At 40.8% G+C, this 25,671-nt stretch overlaps 1 long non-coding RNA gene and 1 pseudogene across 1 annotated transcript; one reads left to right on the forward strand and one right to left on the reverse strand.

Moving 5' to 3' along the window:
* The first annotated feature begins 345 nt into the window (after positions 1-345).
* Positions 346-9,294, forward strand: LOC117064143. The gene is made up of 3 exons (XR_004429285.1): positions 346-433; positions 635-680; positions 9,208-9,294. It is a non-coding gene; the product is annotated as an uncharacterized LOC117064143 (long non-coding RNA).
* Positions 9,295-23,447: 14,153 nt separating this feature from the next.
* On the reverse strand, positions 23,448-23,711 carry LOC117064047 (annotated as a pseudogene).
* Positions 23,712-25,671: the final 1,960 nt, after the last annotated feature.

Genomic DNA, 25,671 nt, shown 5'->3' on the forward strand with positions numbered 1-25,671 from the left:
TTTCTGCCTCAATTGTTTTTCTTTTATAAACTGCCAAGATCCTATTGGTCAGCATCCAATTCATTTAATTATGCAATCCAGTTATCTTGTCTCACCTAGAAAAAGTAATATAAGACTGTCTTAAAATAAAAGACTAGTGACAATAAAGATGTTTTGCCCAACAGAGGCCATTGAAGGATATACTTCCTCTTTAAATCATGTGAAATTCATCCTGAAATGCTTTTCTCATACAGTACACTCATTTCTTTCATATCTGAACCATAGCTGAAGTAGTAGATTCTCATGCTTTTCCTCCTGTCTCCTTTTTCTTTTTTGCAGCTCCTGGCCACAGTGGGAGCCATGATCTCTCTCCTTTATATGTGGCTGTATTCCCTGAGCTTTCATTTCCATGTGGCACATTTTTATGCTCATTTTGGGTAAAGATACCTGAAAGGTAAGGTAACTTTGTTTCTCTGATGCTATTCTACTGGGGGAAAAGAGGTGGGGAAAGGTTTGCTGGTTAGAGTTCTAAAAGTAATGGCAAAAACCGCAATTAACTTTGCACCAACCGAATATATCTGTAGACTTTTAAGTCTTAGCATTCAGCAGTTAACTGAGTCCATTTAAAAAAATATAATATCTTTTGTTTACCTAGGAGCTGGTGTAGTGAAGGATGAAGAGAAGGCAATGCATTGGTTTAGGTAAGATGATGACATCTGCCAAAAAGCAAAACTCCAGAGTTACCTGTTCAGAAAGTACAGGTTGAGCATCCCTTATCCGAGCTGCTTGAGACCAGAAGTGTTTTGGATCTTGGATTTTTTTTTTTTTTTTTGAAATGTTTGTATTATACTAACTGGTTGAGCATCTCTAACCTGAAAATCCAGAATCTGAAATGCTCCAGTGAGATTTTTCTTTGAGTGTCATGTTGGTACTCCAAAAGTTTCAGATTTTGGAGCATTTCAGATTTCAGATTTTCTGATTAGGGATGCTCAACCTATGCTTAAATAGAAAACCTTATAATTTTGGTGCTTTTTCCCTAGAGCAAAAATAAGCTAGAGATCTAAAATCTCTTAATATTAAAGTCTTGGTACCCTCTTTACTTTTTCCACTTGGTGATGAGGTAGGAGTACCGGTGGGGCTGTTGAGAGGGTGGGGCCAGTGCATTTTAAAACAGTCTACACAGTGTAAGCAAACAGCAGATTAGATTCAAAAGAGTCAAAGTGGGGAATGTGGACCAATCTAGGTTAATATTCAGGATGTCAATAAATTTATTAACAATGCTCTGTGTTAACATTACTTTGGTTATTAAGGTTTTGAGCTCTTGACTATAAAACATACACTAATTTGAAATTTACAAACGGGGCTATGTGTTAGAATCACCTGGGAAGCTTCCGAAAAATACTGAAGCCCAGTTCCAGATTGATTTAAATGAGCAGAAAAAGATCCCTAGAAGAGTGTAATATGCTGCCAGCTCAAACTACTCCAGAAGTCTATAATGGTTAATAAAGTAAACATGAACCAGCAGAAAAAGGCATTTCAGGAACATATTCTAAAGCTTAAAATCGATATTCTGATAAAGTTCACCTGACAACAGAAGTAACACCTCTGAGAATCAGGAAGGGAGTGACATGGTTCCAAAGTGGCAAAGTGTCATTGGTGATTAACTGCACTTGACTGAAGCTCTTGCCACTGGGAGTATAGTCCATACGCCCACAGCATTGGCATCGCCAGGTGGGTACTTGGTAGGAATGCTGCCTCTGAGGCCCTAATGCAGACCCACTGAAGTAGAATCTTCATTTTAATAAGATCCTGGGATGACTGATATGCACCATCCAATATTGTAGCCAACAGCCACAACGTAGCCATATAAAATAAATGAACTAAAACTAAATAAAATTAAAATTTTAGTGCATAGTTGCACTGTCTACATTTCAAGTATTCAATAACCAGTAGTGGCTACTGTACTGGACAGTGCAAATACAGATCGATTCTATCTTTGGTAAAAATTCTATTGGAAAGTACTAGCAATTTACATTTATGTTTCAGCAATTGGAAATAGTGCTTAAGGGTCAGTTTACATGTTATTGAATTTCTAACATTCCGAGCTAGTCCTTTCCAGCATTTTGATTGCCTGTATATTTTGGAGAAAAGAGTATAATTATATCAATATTTGGAAAAGCTGATGAATTGATTTGAAACAAATATGTGATTAATTTTTTAAAAGTGCTGTACTTGTTTCAAGTAAGAAAAACTTTTTTTTTTTTTTTTTTTTGAGACAGTCTCCCTCTGTCACCCAGACTGGAATGCAGTGGCATGATCTCAGCTCACTACAACCTCCTCCTCCTGGGTTCAAGCAAGCCTCAGTCTCCCAAGTAGCTGGGATTATAGGCACACACTACCATGCTCGGCTAATGTTTTTTGTATTTTTAGTAGAGACGGGGGTTAGTCAGGGTTCTCTAGAGGGACAGAACTAATAGGATAGATATTTATATATATAGGGGAGTTCTTAAGTAGTATTAACTAACACAATCTCAAGGTCCCACAGTAGGCCATCTGCAAGCTAAGAAGCAAGGAAACCCGTCTGAGTCCCCAAGCTGAAGAACTTGGAGTCTGATGTTCAAGTGCAGGAAGCATCCAGCTTCCTGGGAGAAAGATGTAGCCTGGGAGGCTAAGCCAATCTAGCCTTTTCACGTTCTTCTGCCTGCTTTTATCCTAGCTGTGATAGCAGCTGATTAGATGGTGCCCACCCAGATTAAGGGTGGGTCTGCCTTTCCCAGACCGATGACTCAAATGTTAATCTCCTTTGGCAACATCCGCATAGACACACCCAGGATCAGTCCTTTGCATCCCTCAGTCCAATCAAGTTGACACTCAGTATTAACCATCACAAGTCCACCCCTTGTCAACTTTAACTGATACGCATTTCCTGAGATCATACATAATCTTCAAATAAAAACAATAATAAGGTCATAATTATGCCTAGCATAATGCAACTATCCTTCATATAACCAGAAATGCACCAATCCCCAACCCAAATACTATTACATAAAGTTAATGACACTCAAATGCTGGTATGAAGTAAGTAAATCTTATGTCACATGATAAAGGAAAAAAGAAATAAAATGAAGTTATTTTCTTAGTACAAGTGTATACATGCACACACATGTTTTTAACAAAAGAAGGAGGAAATACTCATGACAATTACAGTCTCCATTTCTGCAAATGGTCACGGGGCCATTGATGTTTCTACTATCCATTCGTATTTCCTTTGCCTTCATCAAGCACCATAACAGGTCATGGTTTTTTTCTTGGTGGAATGACCCAAACCTTCATTTCTGAATAGTCTGGGCCAACTACCTGGATTGGGCTATTGTAGTTTCCCATTGACCTAAATCACAGAGCATGATAATACTAAGCCCTAAGGGATCTCCTGTATTCCATGCATACTCTTCCTTACCTGAGTTGTGGAGTAGTGGGCTGATTTCATCTTGATAGTCTGAGTCAATCACCCCAGCCAACACTGTAACTCCCTTCTTAACCTGTGGACTTAAAGGTAGAAAGAGTCCAAAGTGTCCAGGTGGCAATCTTAACTTCTAGTTTAATGGAATCAGTGTGTCTCCTGGTGGCAACATTTCTCCCACTGGAACTAGGACCTCTAGGCCAACAGAACATAATGTCACAGAAACAGGAAGCAAAATTTTTGTTAGTGTATCACTAGGGGTGATGGTAAGTGGTGCCACTTCCATTTCCACCCCTTGATTCCTGGACCCATGAATCCTGGCTATGAGAGAAACAGTACTGTATATTGAATGCTGATTCAGAGCATACATGGCCTTTTGGAGAACTTTGCCCTAGCCCTGGCAAAGTATTGTCACCTAGTTGGCATTGTAATTGTGACTTCAACAGGGCATTCCACCATTCTATCAATCCAGCTGCTTCAGGATAATGGGGAACATGGTAAGACCAGTGAATTCCATGAGCATGAGCCCACTGCTGCAGTTCTTTAGCCATAAAGCGAGTGCCTTGGTCAGAAGCAATACCATGACAGTGGATAAGGCATTCCATGAGCCCACGGATGGTAGTCTTGGCAGAATCATTGCATGCAGGATAGGCAAACCCATATCCACAATAAGTGTCTATTCCAGTGAGGACAAACCTCTGCCCTTTCAATGATGGAAGAAGTTCAATATAATCAACCTGTTACCAGGCATCTGGCTGATCACCATAAGGAATAATGCCTTATTGAGGGCTTAGTGTTGGTCTCTACTGCTGGCAAATTGGGCACTCAGCAGTGGCCATAGCCAGGGCAGCCTTGGTGAGTGGAAGTCCATGTTGCTGAGCCCATGTGTAACCTCCACATCTGCCGCCATGGCCATGTTGTTCATGGGCCCATTGGGCAATGACAGGAGTGACTGGGGAAAGAGGCTGAGTGGTGTCCACAGAATGGGTCATCTTATCTACTTGATTATTAAACTCCTCCTCTGCTGAGGTTACCCGTGGGTGAACACTCACATGGGATACAAGTATCTTCACAGTTTTTGATCACTTAGAGAGGTCTATCCATATGCCTCTTTCTCAAATTTCTTTGTCATCAATTTTCTAATCATACTTCTTCCAAGTCCCTGACCATCTAGCCAGACCATTGGCTACAGCCCATGAATCAGTATATAATTGCATATCTGGCCATTTCTCCTTCCATGCAAAGTGTACAAGTAGGTGCACTACTTGAAGTTCTGCTCACTGGGAAGATTTCCCTTCACTGCCATCCTTCAGGGATGTCCTAGAAAGGGGCTGTAGTGCTGCAGTTGTCCACTTTCAGGTGGTGCTTGTGTATCATGCAAAACCAAGTGTCTGCTCTTAAAAAAACCCCTAGTCTTCTCTTCCTTTGTCAACTGATCATAGAGAACTCCCCATGAGGCCACTGGTGCAGGCTGGGGGAGAGAAGGCAGGGTGGCAGGAGTGGAGACTGTGAGCATTTGAGCCACTTTCTCATGTAACTTACTTGTGCTTTCAGGACCTGCTCAAGCCCAATCACATATATACCACTTCCATTTAATAATGTAATGCTGCTGTGCCTGACCTACTTTGTAGCTAAATGGGTCATAAAACACTCAGTTCATGATAGGCAGTTCTGGTCACATGATGACTTGATGACCCATCATCAAACGTTCAGTTTCCACCAAAACCCAGTAATAGGCCAAGAGCTGTCACTCATAAGGAGAGTAGTTATCTACAGAAGACGGCAGGGCCTTACTTCAAAATTCTGGAAACCTCCACTGTGATTCATCTATGGGGGCCTTCCAAAGATTCCAAACAGCACCCCTATCTGCCACTGACACCTTAAGCACCATTGGATCTGCTGGGTCATATGTCCCAAGCGGCAGAGCAGCTTGCACAGCGGCCTGGACCTGTTGCCAAGCCTTCTGTTCCGGGCCCCACTCAAAACTGGCAGCCTTTCGGGTCATTGGATAAATGGGCCAGAGTAACACACCCAAATGAGGAATGTGTTGCCTCCAAAATCCAAATAGGCCCCCTAGGCGTTGTGCCTCTTTCTTGGTTGTAGGAGGGGCCAAATGCAGCAACTTATCCTTCACCTTAGGAGGAATATCTTGACAGGCCCCACACCACTGGATCCCTAGAAATTTGACTGAGGTAGAAGCTGTCTGAATTTTTGTTAGATGTTTTTCCCATCCTCTGGCATGCAAATGTCTCACCAATAAGTCCAGTGTGTTTGTTACTTCTTGCCCACTGGATCCAATTAGCATAATGTCATCAATGTAATGGACAAGTGTGATACCTTGTGGAAGCAAAAGGTGATCAAGGGCTCTCCAAATAAGATTATGACACAAAGGCAGAGAGTCGATATACCCCTAAGGTAGGACAGAAAAGGTATATTGCTGGCCTTACCAGCTGAAGGCGAATTGCTTCTGGTGGGCTTTATGGGCAGGAATGGAGAAAAAGGCAACTGCCAAGTCAATGGCTGCACACCAGGTACCAGGAGATGTGCTAACTGGTACAGCAGCTGCAGTTGGAGTCACCACTTGATTAAGCGTACAATAATCCACTGTCATTCTCCAAGATCCATCTATCTTCTGCACAGGCCAAATAGGAGAGCTGAATTGTGATGTGGTGGGAATCACCACCCCTGCATCTTTCAAGACTTTGATGGTGGCACTAATCTCTGCAATCCCTGCAGGGATGTGATATTGTTTTTGATTTACTATTTTTCTAGTTAGAGGCAGCTCTAATGGCTTCCATTTGGGCTTTCCCATTATCATAGCCCTCACCCTACCAGTCAGGCAGCCAATGTGGGGGTTCTGCCAGCTACTAAGTATGTCTATGCCAATTATGCATTCTGGCACTTGAGAAATGACCACAGGATGAGTCCAGGGACCCACTGGACCCACTGTATGTTGGACCTGAGATAAAACTCCATTAATTACGTGACCTCCCTAAGCCTCTACTTTAACTGGAGGACCACTATGACGTCTTAGGTCTACTGGAATCACCTTCAGCTCAGAGCCAGTGTCCAGTAGTTCCCAAAATGTCTGATCATTTCTTTTTCCCCAGTGCAGTTACCCTGGTAAAAGGCCAGAGGTCGATTTGAGGAAGGATGGGAGAAAAATTAACATAAGTTGTCAGTAGTGTGGTGGGGTCCTTCCTTAAGGGTACCTGTCCTCCCCTTCATTCAGGGGGCTCTGAGACTGTAAACTGGCTGAAGTCTGGAAATTGATTGAGGGGTCATGATTCTCTGTTTTTATAATTCAAATTAGTCTTTTGTCTATTCCACCTGGAAATTTTCTGCTTATATAAATTGAGTAGGAATGCAGTAGGCTTCCTATCAATTTCTCTTCTAGGAACACCGTGATTAGCCAATGCCGGAGCTCTACACAAGTGAGACTATTCTGATTGCTGCTTTGCCTCTGCTGTCCATTACAGTAGCTACACCCACCTTGCTTTTGAGGGTTAAGTGACATCACTTGGCCTCTGCCACCTTGGGATCCAATTATTCTCATTGTATTTAAGTTTTGTAGTTGAGTGACTGCAGTTCTCACTGTTAGATCTGGCATACAGAGAAGAGTAATTATAGGGCTCTTCAAAGATGCAGGTGCTGCCCTCACAAATCTATTTTGCAATGCATTGGTCAAGGGTATATCTTCTGGACCCTCCCAACTGAAATGAATAGGTCTAAAGTGACTAATCACCTCCAGCATCCTAATCTCCCTAGGCCTTTGGATCCCTTTCCTCTACATTAAACCAAGGGAGATCAGACATTTCCAACTTGCTCACAGTAGGCCATCTTTTAATCCTATTTCAGCTCTAAGCAAATAAACTATTGAACCTTTTTTTAACTCCCCAAGCTGCAACATTAAATGCAAAATCCCTGCTTAGTGGACCCAAATCAATAAATTCAGCCTGATGCAACTATATTTTTTCCAACATTATACCACACCCTTAATATCCATTCCCATGCCTGTTCTCCAGATTTCTGTTTACATAAGTTATAAAACTCAAGCAGTTCTTTTCGAGCGTAGCACATCTCCTCCTGGATCACACTCTGAACCTCACCTCTAGGGGCCTGCTAGGACTTTAGTTATAGGTCTAGAGGCAAACAGGGGTGTTGGGGGTGGCTCCTGAGGAGAATCAACATTATCTTGACTGGCAACTGCCTGGGGGAGGCCATCACTGTTGCCTCAGGCAGCATAGGGTTTACCTCCTCAGACAAAGGTGGAAAGACTGATGCAGCATGAGTTGGGGAGGGGATGTTGCCCTTACTGGGGATGTGGCAACAGTTTCTTCTGGCAAAAAAAGGTTCATCAGAGTTTACAAGCTCAGTGTCCTCAGTTTCATCAGGACCCCACCACACATCCCCATTCCAAGTTGCAGGGTCCCATTCTTTTCCAATCAATGCCCTCACTTTAACAGGAGACACCTGGCGGGACTCTGCATGCACCTATCATTGCAAGTCAGCCACTCACATAAGAACTTGTGTCTGTTTTTCCACAATTTCAGCTCTTTCTCTACAGGAGATAAGACTCACTCAAGACAATCTTGGCAGATTTGACGCTCAGTATCTGCTTCTGAAATCAGGAGTTAGATTCCATACTTCATAATTTTCTTTCATCACTTTGTCCACTGAACTTAGGAGCAACCAAACAACTTCATTATGTTCCTTGGTTCTTCACATATGGTCAAAGGTATTATGTATAGAGTCATTAGACTCCTTATCTCTCATGAGCAGTGAATCAGGAGTGTCAAATACATATATTTTGCATAATTCTCTAAACAGTTCGTGCCAAGGACTATCAGTGTTCTCCATAGTTTTAGAAGTAGAGTCCTTAGCATTTTGGAGTCTAATCATATTAAGCAGTGAACTCCATAAACCCCAAAACCATCCTTAATATTCTGCTCCTCTGGAACCACTCTTGGTACCAAAATCTATATTAGTCAGGGTTTTCTAGAGGGATAAAACTAACAGGATATCTATCTATCTATATATCTATATCTATATATAACAGGAGATACATATATATGTTATTAAGCAGTATTAACTCACCCAATCACAAGGTCCCACAATAAGCCATCTGCAAGCTGAGCAGCAAGGAAGGTAGTCTGAGTCCAAAGCTGAAGAACCTGGAGTTCAATGTTTGAGGGCAGGAAGCATCCAGCATGGAAAAAAGATGTAGGTTGGGAAGCTAAGCCAGCTAGCCTTTTAATGTTCTTCTGCCTTCTTTTATCCTAGCTGCACTGGCAGCTGATTAGATTGTGCCCAGCCAGATTAAGGGTGGGTCTGCCTTTCCCAGCCCACTGACTCAAATGTTAATTTCCTTTGGCAACATCCTCGCAGACACACCCAGGATCAATACTTTGCATCCCTCAATCCAATCAAGTTGACACTCAGTATTAACCATGACATAGGGTTTCACCATTTGGCGAGGCTGGTCTCGAACTCCTGACCTCAAATGATACAGTCACCTAGACCTTTCAAAGTGCTGGGATTATGGGCATGCCACCATGCCCGGTCAAGAAAAGCATTTTTAATGAAGGAGTCTTATTATTGTTTGGCTAGATATATGGTAAGATAGAAGTAATGGTTTCTAGTAATAGTCTTTATTGGTGCTGTCCTTGGTTTTATGGAGGGGATGCTTTTTTACAAGGTTGTTTCTTTGTTTTCTATAGCATGCTTCCCCCCATCACCAGTCCCCTTTCTTCTCCTTTCCTTTTTAGGTAAGCCTCCCAGCAGGACCATCCTGGTGCTGCCTTTAACCTTGCAGTAGGAACACTGAAAAACATGACTGGCTCCATGAAAGCAGGGTAATAAAATTCACTGTCTTTTCCCTTCTAGCTGACATGTCATTCTTTCCAAACATGCCCTTCATATACTACTGCAATTCACAGGCGAAAACATTTTCTATATAGTTCACTTTCTACTCTTGCCTTTCTATGTTCTTATGTTGCTGAGTTACAATAAAAGTCACAAAGCAAGGGAAAATAATATTCATATATGTGCATATTGACTAAATTCACTGACTAAATTCTTCAGGCATTCTGTGAGCCTGAGATGAAATGCTGGGTTATTTCATGGTCCTTACACTCTCCTGTGAATTCTTATAGCCCCCTTAAGTACCATCTTTACAGCCTTATCGCATTTTCTTATAAACAGAATAGAACAGACATGAATATAAGGTAGAGAACTCTCTTTGGGCACAAATATCTTTAGTGTCTATTGGACTAATCCTCTTGATTACTCACAGTTATAAAAATAAATATACCACTACTTTCTCTGGAGAAGATTTTCTTAATGTTTTTGAATAGTTCATAGTCTATGACATTTTTATACAGCTATTTTGAGTCAGACACATTTTTTGATAGGGTCCCCAAAACAAACCATTCAATTTTCAGCTTGTTTTCTGTTTTTTTTGTTGTTGTTGTTGTTGTTGTTTGTTTGTTAAAGTAATGCAACTAACATCTACTTCATTTCCAATTAATATGTACAACCACCTCCTGCCACTCCAGCATTTAGTCTTCTACCTCAGGCTAAGAGGTAGACCAGTTTTAGAAAAAAAGGTTCAGTAAGGCACTGAAGATGGGGCGAATCTTGGGAATTTGTATAATAGTCAGGGATGTTGGCTGCACAATTGGTAATAAAATTTTGAAATGACCATTTTGAGGCAGCCAAGTCAAAATGGCGAAGCCAATATGTTCTATTTTGCAACTGACAGTTACCAGATGGGAGGTTGTATGGAATCCCTCTCCAGTTAGCACTCCCAAACCAAAATAAGAATTTGCTTGCAAGAGAGGGGTGCCTCAGACATTACATAAGATTCTTGGCTAGAAAAACTTCTCTAAATAGGGCAAAATAATCTTGTTAGGCTCTGATGTTTTAAGACTATTTATTTGGGTAGCTCTGATTTTATTATGAAGATTCTTGTATTAGTCCATTCTCATGATGCTGTGAAGAAATACATGAGACTGGGTAATTAATAAAGAAAAGAGGTTTGACTGACTCACAGTTCTGCATAGCTGGGAAGGCTACAGGAAGCTTACAATCATGGCAGAAGGGGAAGCAAACACGTCCTTCTTCACAAGGTGGTAGGAGAGACAAGAATGAGAGCTGAGCAAAGGGGGAAGCCCCTTATAAAACCATCAGATCTTGTGAGAACTTACTATCACAAGAATAGCATGGGGAAAACCACCCCCATGATTCAATTACCTCCCACTGGGTCCCTCTCACGAAACATGAGGATTATGGGAACTACAAGTAAAGATGGGGATGCTCCATACCATATCATTCTGCTCCATCCCCTCCCAAATCTCATGTCCTCACATTTCAAAACACAATCATGCCCTTCCAACAGTCCCCCAAAGTCTTAACTCATTCCAGTATTAACTCAAATGTCCAAGTCCCAAGTCTCATCTGAGACAAGGCAATTTCCTTCTGCCTATGAGCCTGTGAAATCAAAAGCAAGTTAGTTACTTCCTAGATACAATGGGGGGTACAGGCCTTGGGAAAATACACCCATTCCAAAATAGAAAACATGACCAAAGCAAAGGGGCTACCAGCCCTATGCAAATCTGAAATCCGATAGGGCCCTCATTAAATCTTAAAGTTCCAGAATGATCGACATCAATTGCATGTCTTATATCCAGGTCATGCTGATGCCAGAGGTGGGCTCCCACAGCGTTGGGCATCTCCACCCCTATGGCTTTGTAAGGTACAGCCCCCCTCCCGCTCCTTTCATGGGCTGACATTGAATGTCTGTGGCTTTTCCAGGTGCACAGTGCACGCTGCCAGTGGAGCTACCGTTCTGGGATCTGGAAAATGGTGCCTCTCTTCTCATAGCTCCACTAGTCAGTGCCCCAGTGAAGACTCTGTGTGGGGGCTCTGACCCCACATTTCCCTTCTGCGCTGCCACAGCAGAGGTTCTCCATGGGAGTCCTGCCATGTAGCAAACTTCCACCTGGACATCCAGGCATTTCTGTATATCCTCTGAAATCTAGGTGGAGGTTTCCAAACCTCAGTTCTTGACTTCTGTGCACCCACAGGCTAAACACCACATGGAAGCTGCCAAGCTTGGGGGCTTGTGCCCTCCAAAGCCATAGCCCAACATGTACCTTGGCTCCTTTTAGCCGTGACTGGAGTGGCAGGCACACAGGGCACCTAGTCCCTAGGCTGCACACAGCAGGGGGTCCCTGGGACCAGCCCAGGAAAGCATTTTTTTCTCATGGGGCTCTGGGTGTGTGATTAGGAGGGGTTTCCACCTTCGTGGAATGTCTCTCTGATATGTCCTGGATACAGTTTCCCCATTGTCTTAGTGATTAACGTTGGGCTCCTTTTCACTTATGCAAATTTATGCAGTGGGCTTGAATTTCTCCTCAGAAAATGGGTTTTTCTTTTCTATCACATTGTCTGGCTGCAAATTTTCCAAACTTTCATACACTGTTTCCTCTCGAACATTTTGCCACTTAGAAATTTCTTTTGCTAGATACCCTAAATCATCTCTCTCAAGTTCAAAGTTCCACAGATCTCTAGGGCAGGGGCGAAATGCCTCCAATCTCTTTGCATGGCAAGAGTAACCTTTTCTCCAATTCCCAACAAGTTCCTCATCTCCGTATGAGACCACCTCAGCCTAGACTTCCTTGTCCATATCAATATTAGCAGTTTGGTCGAAGCCTTCCAACAAGTCTCTAGAAAGTTTGAAACTTTCCCACATTTTCCTGTCTTCTTCTGAACCCTTCAAACTGTTTCAGCCTCTGCCTGTTACCCAGTTCCAAATTTGCTTCCACATTTTCAGGTATCTTTACAGCAGTGCCTCTCTCCTGGTACCAATATACTATATTAGTTTGTTAATGCGCCACTCTGAAGAAATACCCGAGACTGGGTAATTTATAAAGGAAAGAGGTTCAATTGACTCACAGTTCTGCATGGCTGGGAATGCCTCAGAAAACTTACAGTCAGGGGAAAAGGGCAAGCAAACACGTCCTTTTTCATAAGGCAGCAGGAGACAGAAGAATGAGAGCTGAGCGAAGGTAGAAGCCCCTTATAAAACAATCAGCTATCATGAGAACTTACTATCATGAGAATAGCATGGAGGAAACTGCTCCCATGATTCAAATACCTCCCACTGGGTCCCTCTCATGACACGTGGGGATTATGGGAACTACAATTCAAGATGAGATATTGGTGGAGACACAGCCAAACTATATCAGTACTCATGATGAAACCCAGGTGAAATGGCATGTGTTTCCCTTTTACAGTGAGTTTAAATAACTGTTATTCTGGCTCTTAACTCAAACTCTTGAATGTGCAGGTGCTTTTGGTTTACTCTTTCTTAGCACTACTAAATAACTGTTTCTTCTAGGGATGTAGAAATACTCCTTAATGTTGCTGCAAAACGGGGGATCCAAGAAGCCGAAGAACTTCTGGAGAATATTATTTGAACTAAAAGCAAGCTCTTGCCAACTGCAAGAACTGGGAGTTTTTATAAACCATAATGTGTGTCCTGCATGCTCTTCCTGGAACATAGGATGTTCTGCTCTCACTTGTCCACTGTGGCCCTGCAATGCTTTGTGGCACTTTCAATGGAAGCTCCTTTTACTTATAGTCTCATATGCTGCTGTAGCATTAATTTGCTGCTGCAGCATTAATTTGCTGGTTAAAATGCTTTAAATGAAGTGTTACTTATATGTTTTCCTGGGATTTGAGTTTGACCTCTTCTGGATAGAGGAGTACTTTATTTGGGTTTCATTACTGCTTACTTCAGCTAAAGTTGCATTCAAGCCAGTGAGCATTCTATAACGTGGTAAGTGGAAAATAACGAAGAAACTTGTCACACCAGAGATTGGCTTTTTGGATGTGTTAGTTGGCACTCACAGATCCACTGAAAGAGCTAAACTCATCATTAGCCAAATCTATGACATGTGATGTTCTGCCTAAAATAAGTCTGTTTTCATTTCTCTCCATTTCAATTTTCTGCTCTATTAGGATTCTATGGTATTTTATTACATTCACTTTCTGTATTACAAAAAGTCCTTTATGGGAGGTGAAAAAGGCTGGTATTGTTGTCAATGAAAGCGAAAAGGATAAAGTGTAAGACCTAATATTGATTGACCATCTGCCACATGCAAGATATTTTTTAGCTGTTTAATATATATATATTCGAGACTGAGTTTCGCTCTTGTTGTTCAGACTGGAGTACAATGGCATGATCTCGACTCACTGCAACTTCAGCCTCCCAGGTTCAGGATATTCTCCTGCCTCAGCCTCCTGAGTAGCTGGGATTACAGGTGTGTGCCACCACATCCAGCTAGTTTTTTCATTTTTAGTAGAGATGGGGTTTCACCATGTTGGTCAGGCTGGTCTTGAACTCCTGACCTCAGGTGATCCACCTGCCCTGGCCTCCCAAAGTGCTGGGATTACAGGAGTGAGCCACCACACCCGGCCTGTTTAACAAATATTTTAACATTCACTAGTTACAAAAGTCTTATAAGGTGGATCTTATCATAACTCTCATTTTACAGAGTGAAAACAGGTGTAGAGAAGTTGTGATATGTGAAAAGTCACAGAGTGAGTGACAGAGTGGGGTTTTTAGTGCTGGCAGTCTGATTCTAGAGTCGACATTCTTAACCAGTTCTACCAACATTACTCTCCCAAGTCATTAACATCTCTTTCCTAACAACAAAGATGTTCTAAGAACAGATAGCTGGGTTTATTACTAGCGTATGGTGAACACTTATCTTAGCCAATAACTCAGTCCCATTTTCTGACTATGATTTTTTTAAGGACAAACCACATAGTCCTATTCTTCAAAAGTAATATTTTTAACCTTAGTATAATTAGCTGTATTTATCTCATTTAGATTATAGCACAATTCTCTCCTTGGAATATACATGCAGAAACACAAAGTGAGAGTGACAAAAGTGTCAAAGTGGAATTCAATATGATGATTAAGCTGTGTTTAAAATATTTGTTTCCACTTTGAGTGCCTTGTTTACACTGTATACATATGCAATATGACTGTGAGCCTTCGGCAATCTTCTCTTTGTCCGTCGTGAACACATAAACTTTTAAGGATGTACATGAAATGGTCACATGCAATTTTAAATTCTTTAATGTAGAAAATCCCAAATTCATAAACTAAATTCTTCACTTGAACCTTTGGTAATAGTATTTTTATCTTCTCTAGAAGCACTTTACTTTCCTTACATTTTTCCCAGAGAAACCAGTCTTCACTTCAGTTTATGTTGTTCAAGATACAACTCTGGAAATTTTATTCTGTGCCACAAATGCTTGCCTGATACTAGGACAATAATTTCAATCATCGTGTTAATGTGCATTTTTTTAACCTTCACAGTAATATCCACTTTCCTATCTTGCAATTTAAATGCTTGTTTATAGTAACAACCCAAACTTACAAGTATGAAAATACACTATAGGAATATGATCACTAAATAGTGTTAATTTTTTTATTTTAAAAAATTCCTTTAGGCATCTTCTAGAAACATCTCCAACTAACATTGATTTAGATTGTTTTAGGGTACTAATATCTTCTAACAGTTCTTTGTTGTTGAAATAAAGTAATAGAGCAGTTGGAAAAGTATAACAACAATGAGAAAGATTTTGTAAAGCCTCACATATAAAACCCCTGCACTTTTAACTTTGATAATACTTGGGTGTAAGATTGGGAATGACCTACCAGTCCATTAGGGTTGAAAAATAATGCTTCATGCAAAACAAGAGAATGTGATGGATGAGGATTCCCCTGAATCCGAAGCTCTGCTTCTACTTCCTTTGCTGTATCTGGGCAAAAATTCAGGGGAAAAGCAAGACATAAGAAAGAAATTGGATCATAAAGAGAGTGAGAGCATGAGAGAACGAGAATGGATTTGCATGTGTTTGGCCTGTTTAGATACCCCAGGTTCTGCTTTCTTTCTTCCTTCCTCTGTGCTCCTTCTGGGTCACAGAGGTTGAGAACCTCTGCACTCTTCTAGATGCCCTAGGTTTCCTATTTAGCTATTCTGATGTCTTGATCCTTTTTCTCAAGGTCTGCCTTCATGTTAATATAAAAAGTATTTTACATTAAATATGACATATATTTATAGTACACATATCTTAAATCTACAACTAAATGAATTTTACATATATATTACCCATGTAACTACTGCTCAGATGAATATGCAGATTTAGAGTATTCCTTCCAAGTCAATACTACCAGGTAACTGCTATCCTGATATCTATTCCTACAGATTTGTTTTGCCCACTTGTGAATACTATGATATTTGTTTGTAAATTTGGTTGTCAATATTATACTGTATATTCTTCTGTATCTAGATTCTTTCACTCATGGTCATTTGTGAGATTTATCCTTGTTGTTGCCTGCTGGAATGAATTCATTCTCGTTTGTATAGTCTTCTGTTGTATGATTATACCATAATTTGTCTTTCTACTTTTGATGGGCATTTATATTACTTCTAGTTTCTGGGTATTAGTTAAAAGAAAGTACCTATGAACATTCTTGTTCATGTATTTTGATGGATATACTCTTATCTTTTGAATATATATCCAAGAATGGAAATGCTGGATTATAGGGTATTCATATGTTTACCTTTGGTTGGGTCTGCCAAACATTTCTCCAAAGGGATTGTGTCATTTTACACTCCTACCATCAATTTATGAGAATTCCAGTTGCTCCACATTCTTGCCAACACTTGGTTTTGTTAATCTTTAAATTTAAGCCGTTCTAGTCAGTGTAGAGTAGTATCTTATCATAGTTTTAATTTGAATTTATCTGGCAAGTAGTAATGGGAAGCACATCTGTTTGGAGGTATTTGAGAAAGGGAGCTGGGTACACAGTGCAGCATGTACTACACTTAAGACTCCCAAAGGAAGCTGCCTGATTTCTTGGAGGTGAACTTTCTGGTGTGGCCACATTCTCAGTGACTTGAGATAGACTAATTGTAAACCTAAATTGTAAATAGATGGCTTTTTTTTTTTTTTTTTTGGTTTGATGGAACTATTTTTTTAATAAAATTTTAATTATGGATACATATTAGTCATATTTATGGGGACATGTGATATTTTGATACAAGCATACCATGTGTTATAATCAAATGAGAGTAATTTCGATATTTTTTAACTCAAACATGTACCATTCTTTGTGTAGGAATATTTCTTTTTTTTTTTTTTCTTTTTTTTTTTCTTTTTTTTTTTTTTTATTATACTTTAAGTTCTAGGGTACATGTGCATGACGTTTATATCATGTATAACTCCCCATGCAATCCCTCCTCCTCCCCCCCCATGATAGGCCCAGTGTGTGATGTTCCCCCCGAGTCCGAGTGATCTCATTGTTCAGTTCCCACCTATGAGTGAGAACATGCGGTGTTTGGTTTTCTCTTCTTGTGATAGTTTGCTAAGAATGATGGTTTCCAGCTGCATCCATGTCCTACAAAGGACGCAAACTCATCCTTTTTGATGGCTGCATAGTATTCCATGGTGTATATGTGCCACATTTTCTTAATCCAGTCTGTCACAGATGGACATTTGGGTTGATTCCAAGTCTTTGCTATTGTGAATAGTGCCGCAATAAACAAACGTGTGCATGTGTCTTTGTAGTAGAGTAATTTATAATCCTTTGGGTATATACCAGTAGTGGGATGGCTGGGTCATATGGTACATCTAGTTCTAGATCCTTGAGGAATCGCCATACTGTTTTCCATAATGGTTGAACTAGTTTACAATCCCACCAACAGTGTAAAAGTGTTCCTATTTCCACATCCTCTCCAACACCTGTTGTTCCTGTCTTAATGATTGCCATTCTAACTGGTGTGAGATGGTATCTCATTGTGGTTTTGATTTGCATTTCTCTGATGGCCGTGATGATGAGCATTTTTTCATGTGTCTGTTGGCTGTATGGATGTCTTCTTTGAGAAATGTCTGTTCATATCCTTTCCCCACTTTTTGATGGGGTTGTTTGCTTTTTCTTGTATATTGTTTGAGTTCTTTGGTAGATTCTGGATATTAGCCCTTTGTCAGATGAGTAGGTTGCAAAAATTTTTTCCCATTCTGTAGGTTGCCTGTTCACTCTGATGGTAGTTTCTTTGGGTGCAAAAGCTCTTTAGTTTAATTAGATCCCATGTGTCAATTTTGCTTTTGCTGCCGTTGCTTTTGGTGTTTTAGACATGAAGTCCTTGCCCATGCCTATGTCCTGAATGGTACTACCTAGATTTTCTTCTAGGGTTTTATGGTATTAGGTCTAACATTTAAGTCTCTAATCCATCTTGAATTAATTTTCGTATAAGGGGTAAGGAAAGGATCCAGTTTCAGCTTTCTACTTATGGCTAGCCAATTTTCCCAGCACCATTTATTAAATAGGGAATCCTTTCCCCATTTTGTTTCTCTCAGGTTTGTCAAAGATCAGATGGCTGTAGATGTGTGGTATTATTTCTGAGGACTCTGTTCTGTTCCATTGGTCTATATCTCTGTTGTGGTACCAGTACCATGCTGTTTGGTTACTGTAGCCTTGTAGTATAGTTTGAAGTCAGGTAGCGTGACGCCTCCAGCTTTGTCCTTTTGACTTAGGATTGTCTTGGCAATGCGGGCTCTTTTTGGTTCCATATGAACTTTAAAGCCGTTTTTTCCAATTCTGTGAAGAAAGTCATTGGTAGCTTGATGGGGATGGCATTGAATCTATAAATCACCTTGGGCAGTATGGCCATTTTCACGATATTGATTCTTCCTATCCATGAGCATGGTATGTTCTTCCATTTGTTTGTGTCCTCTTTGATTTCACTGAGCAGTGGTTTGTAGTTCTCCTTGAAGAGGTCCTTTACATCCCTTGTAAGCTGGATTCCTAGGTATTTGATTCTCTTTGAAGCAATTGTGAATGGAAGTTGATTCCTGATTTGGCTCTCTGCTTGTCTGTTACTGGTGTATAAGAATGCTTGTGATTTTTGCACATTAATTTTGTATCCTGAGACTTTGCTGAAGTTGCTTATCAGCTTAAGCAGATTTTGGGCTGAGACGATGGGTTTTCTAAATATACAATCATGTCATCTGCAAACAGGGACAATTTGACTTCTTCTTTTCCTAACTGGATACCCTTGATTTCTTTCTCTTGCCTGATTGCCCTAGCCAGAACTTCCAACACTATGTTGAATAGGAGTGGTGAGAGAGGGCATCCCTGTCTTGTGCCAGTTTTCAAAGGGAATTTTTCCAGTTTTTGCCCATTCAGTATGATATTAGCTGTGGGTTGTCATAAATAGCTCTTATTATTTTGAGGTACGTTCCATCAATACCAATTTATTGAGCGTTTTAGCATAAAGGGCTGTTGAATTTTGTCAAAAGCCTTTTCTGCATCTATTGAGATAATCATGTGGTTCTTGTCTTTGGTTCTGTTATATGCTGGATTACGTTTATTGATTTGCGAATGTTGAACCAGCCTTGCATCCCAGGGATGAAGCCCACTTGATCATGGTGGATAAGCTTTTTGATGTGCTGCTGAATCCGGTTTGCCAGTATTTTATTGAGGATTTTTGCATCGATGTTCATCAGGGATATTGGTCTAAAATTCTCTCTTTTTGTTGTGTCTCTGCCAGGCTTTGGTATCAGGATGATGTTGGCCTCATAAAAGAGTTAGGGAGGATTCCCTCTTTTTCTATTGATTGAAATAGTTTCAGAAGGAATGGTACCAGCTCCACCTTGTACCTCTGGTAGAATTCAGCTGTGAATCCATCTGGTCCTGGACTTTTTTGGTGGGTAGGCTATTAATTGTTGCCTCAATTTCAGAGCCTGCTATTGGTCTATTCAGGGATTCAACTTCTTCCTGTTTAGTCTTGGGAGAGTGTAAGTGTCCAGGAAATTATCCATTTCTTCTAGATTTTCTAGTTGATTTGCGTAGAGGTGTTTATAGTATTCTCTGATGGTAGTTTGTATTTCTGTGGGGTCGGTGGTGATATCCCTTTATCATTTTTTATTGCGTCTATTTGATTCTCTCTCTTTTCTTCTTTATTAGTCTAGCTAGCGGTCTGTCAATTTTGTTGATCTTTTCAAAAAACCAACTCCTGGATTCATTGATTTTTGGAGGTTTTTTGTGTCTCTATCTCCTTCAGTTCTGCTCTGATCTTAGTTATTTCTTGCCTTCTGCTAGCTTTTGAATGTGTTTGCTCTTGCCTCTCTAGTTCTTTTAATTGTGATGTTAGAGTGTCAATTTTAGATCTCTCCTGCTTTCTCTTGTGGCATTTAGTGCTATAAATTTCCTCTACACACTGCTTTAAATGTGTCCCAGAGATTCTGGTATGTTGTATCTTTGTTCTCATTGGTTTCAAAGAACATCTTTATTTCTGCTTTCATTTCGTTATGTACCCAGTAGTCATTCAGGAGCAGGTTGTTCAGTTTCCATGTAGTTGAGCGGTTTGGATTGAGTTTCTTAGTCCTGAGTTCTAGTTTGATTGCACTGTGGTCTGAGAGACAGTTTGTTATAATTCTGTTCTTGTACATTTGCTGAGGAGTGCTTTACTTCCAATTATGTGGTCAATTTTGGAATAAGTGCGATGTGGTGCTGAGAAGAGATGTATATTCTGTTGATTTGGGGTGGAGAGTTCTATAGATGTCTATTAGGTCCGCTTGGTGCAGAGATGAGTTCAATTCCGGATATCCTTGTTCACTTTCTGTCTCGTTGATCTGTCTAATGTTGACAGTGGAGTGTTGAAGTCTCCCATTATTATTGTATGGGAGTCTAAGTCTCTTTGTAGGTCTCTAAGGACTTGCTTTATGAATCTGGGTGCTCCTGTATTGGGTGCATATATATTTAGGAGAGTTAGCTCTTCCTGTTGAATTGATCCCTTTACCATGATGTAATGGCCTTCTTGTCTCTTTTGATCTTTGATGGTTTAAAGTCTGTTTTATCAGAGACTAGGATTGCAACCCTGCTTTTTTTTGTTCTCCATTTGCTTGGTAGATCTTCCTCCATCCCTTTATTTTGAGCCTATGTATGTCTCTGCATGTGAGATGGGTCTCCTGAATACAGCAGACTGATGGGTCTTGACTCTTGATCCAGTTTGCCAGTCTGTGTCTTTTAATTGGAGCATTTAGTCCATTGACATTTAAGGTTAATATTGTTATGTGTGAACTTGATCCTGTCATTATGATATTAACTGGTTATTTTGCTCGTTAGTTGATGCAGTTTCTTCCTAGCCTCGATGGTCTTTACATTTTGGCATGTTTTTGCAATGGCTGGTACCGCTTGTTCTTTCCATGTTTAGGGCTTCCTTCAGGGTCTCTTGTAAGGCAGGCCTGGTGGTGACAAAATCTCTAAGCATTTGCTTATCTGTAAAGGATTTTATTTCTCCTTCACTGATGAAGCTTAGTTTGGCTGGATATGAAATTCTGGGTTGAAAATTCTTTTCTTTAAGAACGTTGAATATTGGCCCCCACTCTCTTCTGGCTTGGAGAGTTTCTGCCGAGAGGTCTGCTGTTATTCTGATGGGCTTCCCTTTGTGGGTAACCCGACCTTTCTCTCTGGCTGCCCTTAAGATTTTTCCTTCATTTCAACTTTGGTGAATCTGGCAATTATGTGTCTTGGAGTTGCTCTTCTGGAGGAGTATCTTTGTGGCGTTCTCTATTTCCTGAATTGAATGTTGGCCTGCCCTACTAGGTTGGGGAAGTTCTCCTGGATGATATCCTGAAGAGTGTTTTCCAACTTGGTTCCATTTTCCCCCTCACTTTCAGGCACCCCAATCAGACGTAGATTTGGTCTTTTACAGAATCCCATACTTCTTGCAGGCTTTGTTCATTTCTTTTTCTTTTTTCTTTTGGTTTCTCTTCTCGCTTCATTTCATTCATTTGATCCTCAATCGCTGATACTCTTTCTTCCAGTTGATCGAGTCGGTTACTGAAGCTTGTGCATTTGTCACGTATTTCTCGTGTCATGGTTTTCATCTCTGTCATTTCGTGTATGATCTTCTCTGCATTAATTAGTCTAGCTGTCAATTCTTCCACTTTTTTTTCAAGATTTTTAGTTTCTTTGCGCTGGGTACGTAATTCCTCCTTAGCTCTGAGAAGTTTGATGGACTGAAGCCTTCTTCTCTCATCTCGTCAAAGTCATTCTCTGACCAGCTTTGATCCGTTGCTGGCGATGGGGTGCGCTCCTTTGCAGGGGGAGATGCGCTCTTATTTTTTGAATTTCCAGCTTTTCTGCCTGCTTTTTCCCCATCTTTGTGGTTTTATCTGTCTCTGGTCTTTGATGATGGTGACGTACTGATGGGGTTTTGGTATAGGTGTCCTTCCTGTTGATAGTTTTCGTCTGACAGTCAGAAGGACTGTCTGTTGGTCTGTGGGAGATTGCTTGAGGTCCACTCCAGACCCTGTTTGCCTGGGTATCAGCAGCAGAGGTTGCCAAAGATAGAATATACTGAGCAGCGAGTGTACCTGTCTGATTCTTCCTTGGAAGTTTCCTCTCAGGGATGACTCCACCTGTGAGGTGTGGGGGTCAGACTGCCCCTAGTGCGGGATGTCTCCATCTAGGCTACTCAGGGGTCAGGGACCCACCTGAGCAGGCAGTCTGTCTGTTCTCGGATCTCAACCTCCGCGTTGGGAGATCCACGGCTCTCCCCAAAGCTGTCAGACAGAGTCGTTCGCCTCTGCACCGCCCCCGCTGCTTTCCCTTTGGACCTCAGCTGGGCTGTCCCCAGAGGTGGAGTCTACAGAGACAGGCAGTTTCCTTGAGCTGCTGTGGGCTCCACCCAGTTCGAGCTTCCCAGCGGCTTTGTTACCTACTTAAGCCTCAGCAATGGCGGGCGCCCCTCCCCCAGCCTCGCTGCTGCCTTGCGGATAGATCGCTGCAGACGGCTGTGTTAGCAGTGAGGGAGGCTCCGTGGGCGTGGGACCCTCCCAGGTGTGGGATATATTCTCCTGGTGTGCCTGTTTCCTTAAAGCGCAGTATTGGGGTGGGTTACCCGATTTTCCAGTGTGTTGTGTGTCTCAGTTCCCCTGGCTAGGAAAAAGGGATCCCTTTCCCCCTTGCGCTTCCAGGTGAGGCGATGCCTCGCCCTGCTTCAGCTCACGCTGGTCAGGCTGCAGCAGCTGACCAGCACCGATTGTCCGGCACTCCCTAGCGAGATGACCCCAGTACCTCAGTTGAAAACGCAGAAATCACCGTCTTCTGTGTCGCTCGCGCTGGAGTTTGAGACTGGAGCTGCTCCTATTCGGCCATCTTGCTCCGCCCCCAGGAATTTCCAATAGATGGCTTTTAATGATCTGAACAGAGCTAGGGTTTTAATTGCAGGTTGTCACCCTGTGATTTTCTTGTATAAGAGACATAAACTTAGCCAGGAACTCGTAGTTTAAATTTAAATTCTTTGAATTTAAATAGGATAATTTTCCTATAATCACGCTTTATTACAAAGCATCTTCTAGGCTTCAGTCTATACAATCTTGCCCTAGTAAGCAATATCAAATTATGCTACATACGTGTTATTGGTAAAATCCATTTGAATTGTGATTCAAATATGGCAATATTTTTATTATTACTACAGGCTGTTATTTGACATGTGATAAAACAGAGTTAAACTGCTGGCGAATGGCTGACAGAAGTTACCCCAATGACAGCATATTACCTGAATTAACTTTTTGGATTCTTAGTTCAATGCCCAAACTTACTACAAGAAAGTACTGATGCAGTGTTTTACATTTTTTTCTTTCATATCTGTAACAGATTTATTTTTTAAAGTAATGGATTTTGAGGGAAAAAAACATGGGACAGAAGTATGGAATACAAATATAAGTGTGTTGCTAATTATCTTATAACCACAATAAACTAATAACAGAGAATGCCCTGTACAAAACACAATAAAGTTTCAAAGATTGAGGTGTTCCTTAGCAAGGATGACAATTTTAGTCTCTGGTATTTGTAATTTAGGCTGCAGTCCTCGTTTCTGGATGAATCACTCTGTGTGTGGCACAGTCTATGCCTTTAATCAGATTTGAACAGAAGAATGCCCATTTGGCCCAGGTAGAAGTAGACGAAGTATTTGGTTTCATGTGTCAGGCAACTACCAAAGTTCCTCCCCATGATGCAATGTCAGATGGGATTGTACTTCTTGTCAAACTGCTTCTTGATATGGGCTGAAATAGTCTTTTTAGTGTTCTCCAATGCCTGTGTAGCTCACACCACTAAGCCCTGCTGCATCTCTTCCAACGTGACTGCATTTTTGATCACAGCTTTTCAATTTCACATGGTTACTGTGGAGCAGAGACTGGCCAACTGGAATAGTCTCCTTGGGAAGGTGCTAGCATGGCTCAGGCCCTGTGAGAGCTATGGTCACTACAGGAGCCATGGTACATCTAACACATTTTATATTCTTAATGAGACTCTGCATCTAGTCATGTTCTTTCTGTGCCTAAGAGAGCATAGAAAGTTCTTCTCATGCTCTTTCCCCACCTCCGTTTTCTCAAGGAAGCAGGAGAGCACATTTGCATGTACCAGCATTGGAACCACTGTACCAGTTTACTTATCTTGAACAAGTGGCTTAACCTTTCAGAGTTCCAGTTTCTCCGGCTGTGCAATAACTAATACCTCATAGTGTTGATTTGAGGATGGATTAGCTAATGTTTAAAAAACACATAGCACAATCCTTCACATGAAGTAATGAAACTGAAGGTAGTTATGTTAAAGTTGTCAGGCATGAGAAAACAAGAAAATAATCACTTTCTGTCAGAGATGGACTTACAGTGAAGTAAAAGCAGTTTAAATTTTAATGAAGTTTAAGGGCCCTTTGCAAGTAAGTATACTCAAAATAAGATATTTTAACTACAGTTGGCTAGGATGACTCTTCCCATTTGATTTCATCTCCATCACATTTGCCTTTGTTTCAACTGGTATTGGAGGGCTGTGGTCATTCTTGGCTTTCAGTTGTGGGAAAGTTGAGTTGGGAATATGTTTAGTTTGGGCTTATAAGATATATTTGACTCACATTTCTAAACACAGTTGGATTACTTCTAGCTGTCTTGGTGTTGGAATGGATTCTAGAAAACCTCTGATTGCCCACTATGCTATGTGCAGATGCAAAGGCCAGAGGTGTGGCCAAATGGCTGGACGTGTGCACAGTATCCGGCTTCAGAAGAATGTGGTGGTAGAGGAGGAAATGGTTTGATATGTTCCTTAGATGCACCTAGTGGAAAATTCTTCTGAACCTTAGAGCTCACATGTGAAAGAAACTTGGATGGAAGTGTTTCTAATATTTGACCACAATCCTGAAACTTTACGTGAAGTTACCAATAATGTGGTGTGAAACCAAAATATACTATATTCTAAACTATTGATGAAATACATTTTAACATATTGATAAAATAAATCTATTTTAAACTATTGATAAGATAAATTTCAAAGATGCACTGAAGTCCTATTCTATAAGAGGTATTAGGAAATAATTGTCATCCATAAAGGTGCTCAAAGAGCATGAAGTCCAAAACATAGGAAAAAGAGACTACTAGAAGTATATCAGGACATTGATTAATAAAATTATATTATTTTTCTGGCAGTTTGGTTGACTGTAGTATTTATCAGCTTTTAATTTATTTTATTTTATTTTTCTCATCCCTGATACTTTTGCAGTTAGTTTGGATTCACAAGTATGCATTTTTTTCTTAAGGGAATCTTCAGACTGTGAATGCTTCTGGCCACACAATACCTGAATCCACCCTTGTTTGTGATAATATATCCTGTTGTCAGTGATCCAGAAGGACCTTGGAGACACACCTTTCAGTTTGTGGTTATCTTTGGCTGTGATTTCTGATGTACCATAAAACCGAGAAACCTGAATTACATAATATTTGCAGGGACAGGAATTTTTTTTTTAAATTTGATTCTGATTCCACATCGCTTCACTTCTTTTAGGCAAGCCAAGTATGTATTGCCTTTGCATTACTGAAGGAGAAAATGGGGGTTCTTTGTCCTCTTGTTCCAGGGTAATTACATAAAAGAAGCTAACTCTATAGATTCCTGACCATGCATAATGAGATGACAAACCATACATCAGATAGAGGGACTATGCCCCAGAATTAAATTGCTTGAAACAACAACTGTATAATCATTGTTACTTTATAGGTAAAGAAACTGAGGTCTAGCTGATTTATCAAGGACACAGTGATTGGAATTAAGTCCACCTCTGGATTAGTTCAGTTCTACAACTTGCTGC

The sequence above is a fragment of the Trachypithecus francoisi genome, unplaced genomic scaffold (assembly GCF_009764315.1).
Source record: "Trachypithecus francoisi isolate TF-2019V2 unplaced genomic scaffold, Tfra_2.0 Contig01566, whole genome shotgun sequence".
NCBI lineage: Eukaryota > Metazoa > Chordata > Mammalia > Primates > Cercopithecidae > Trachypithecus > Trachypithecus francoisi.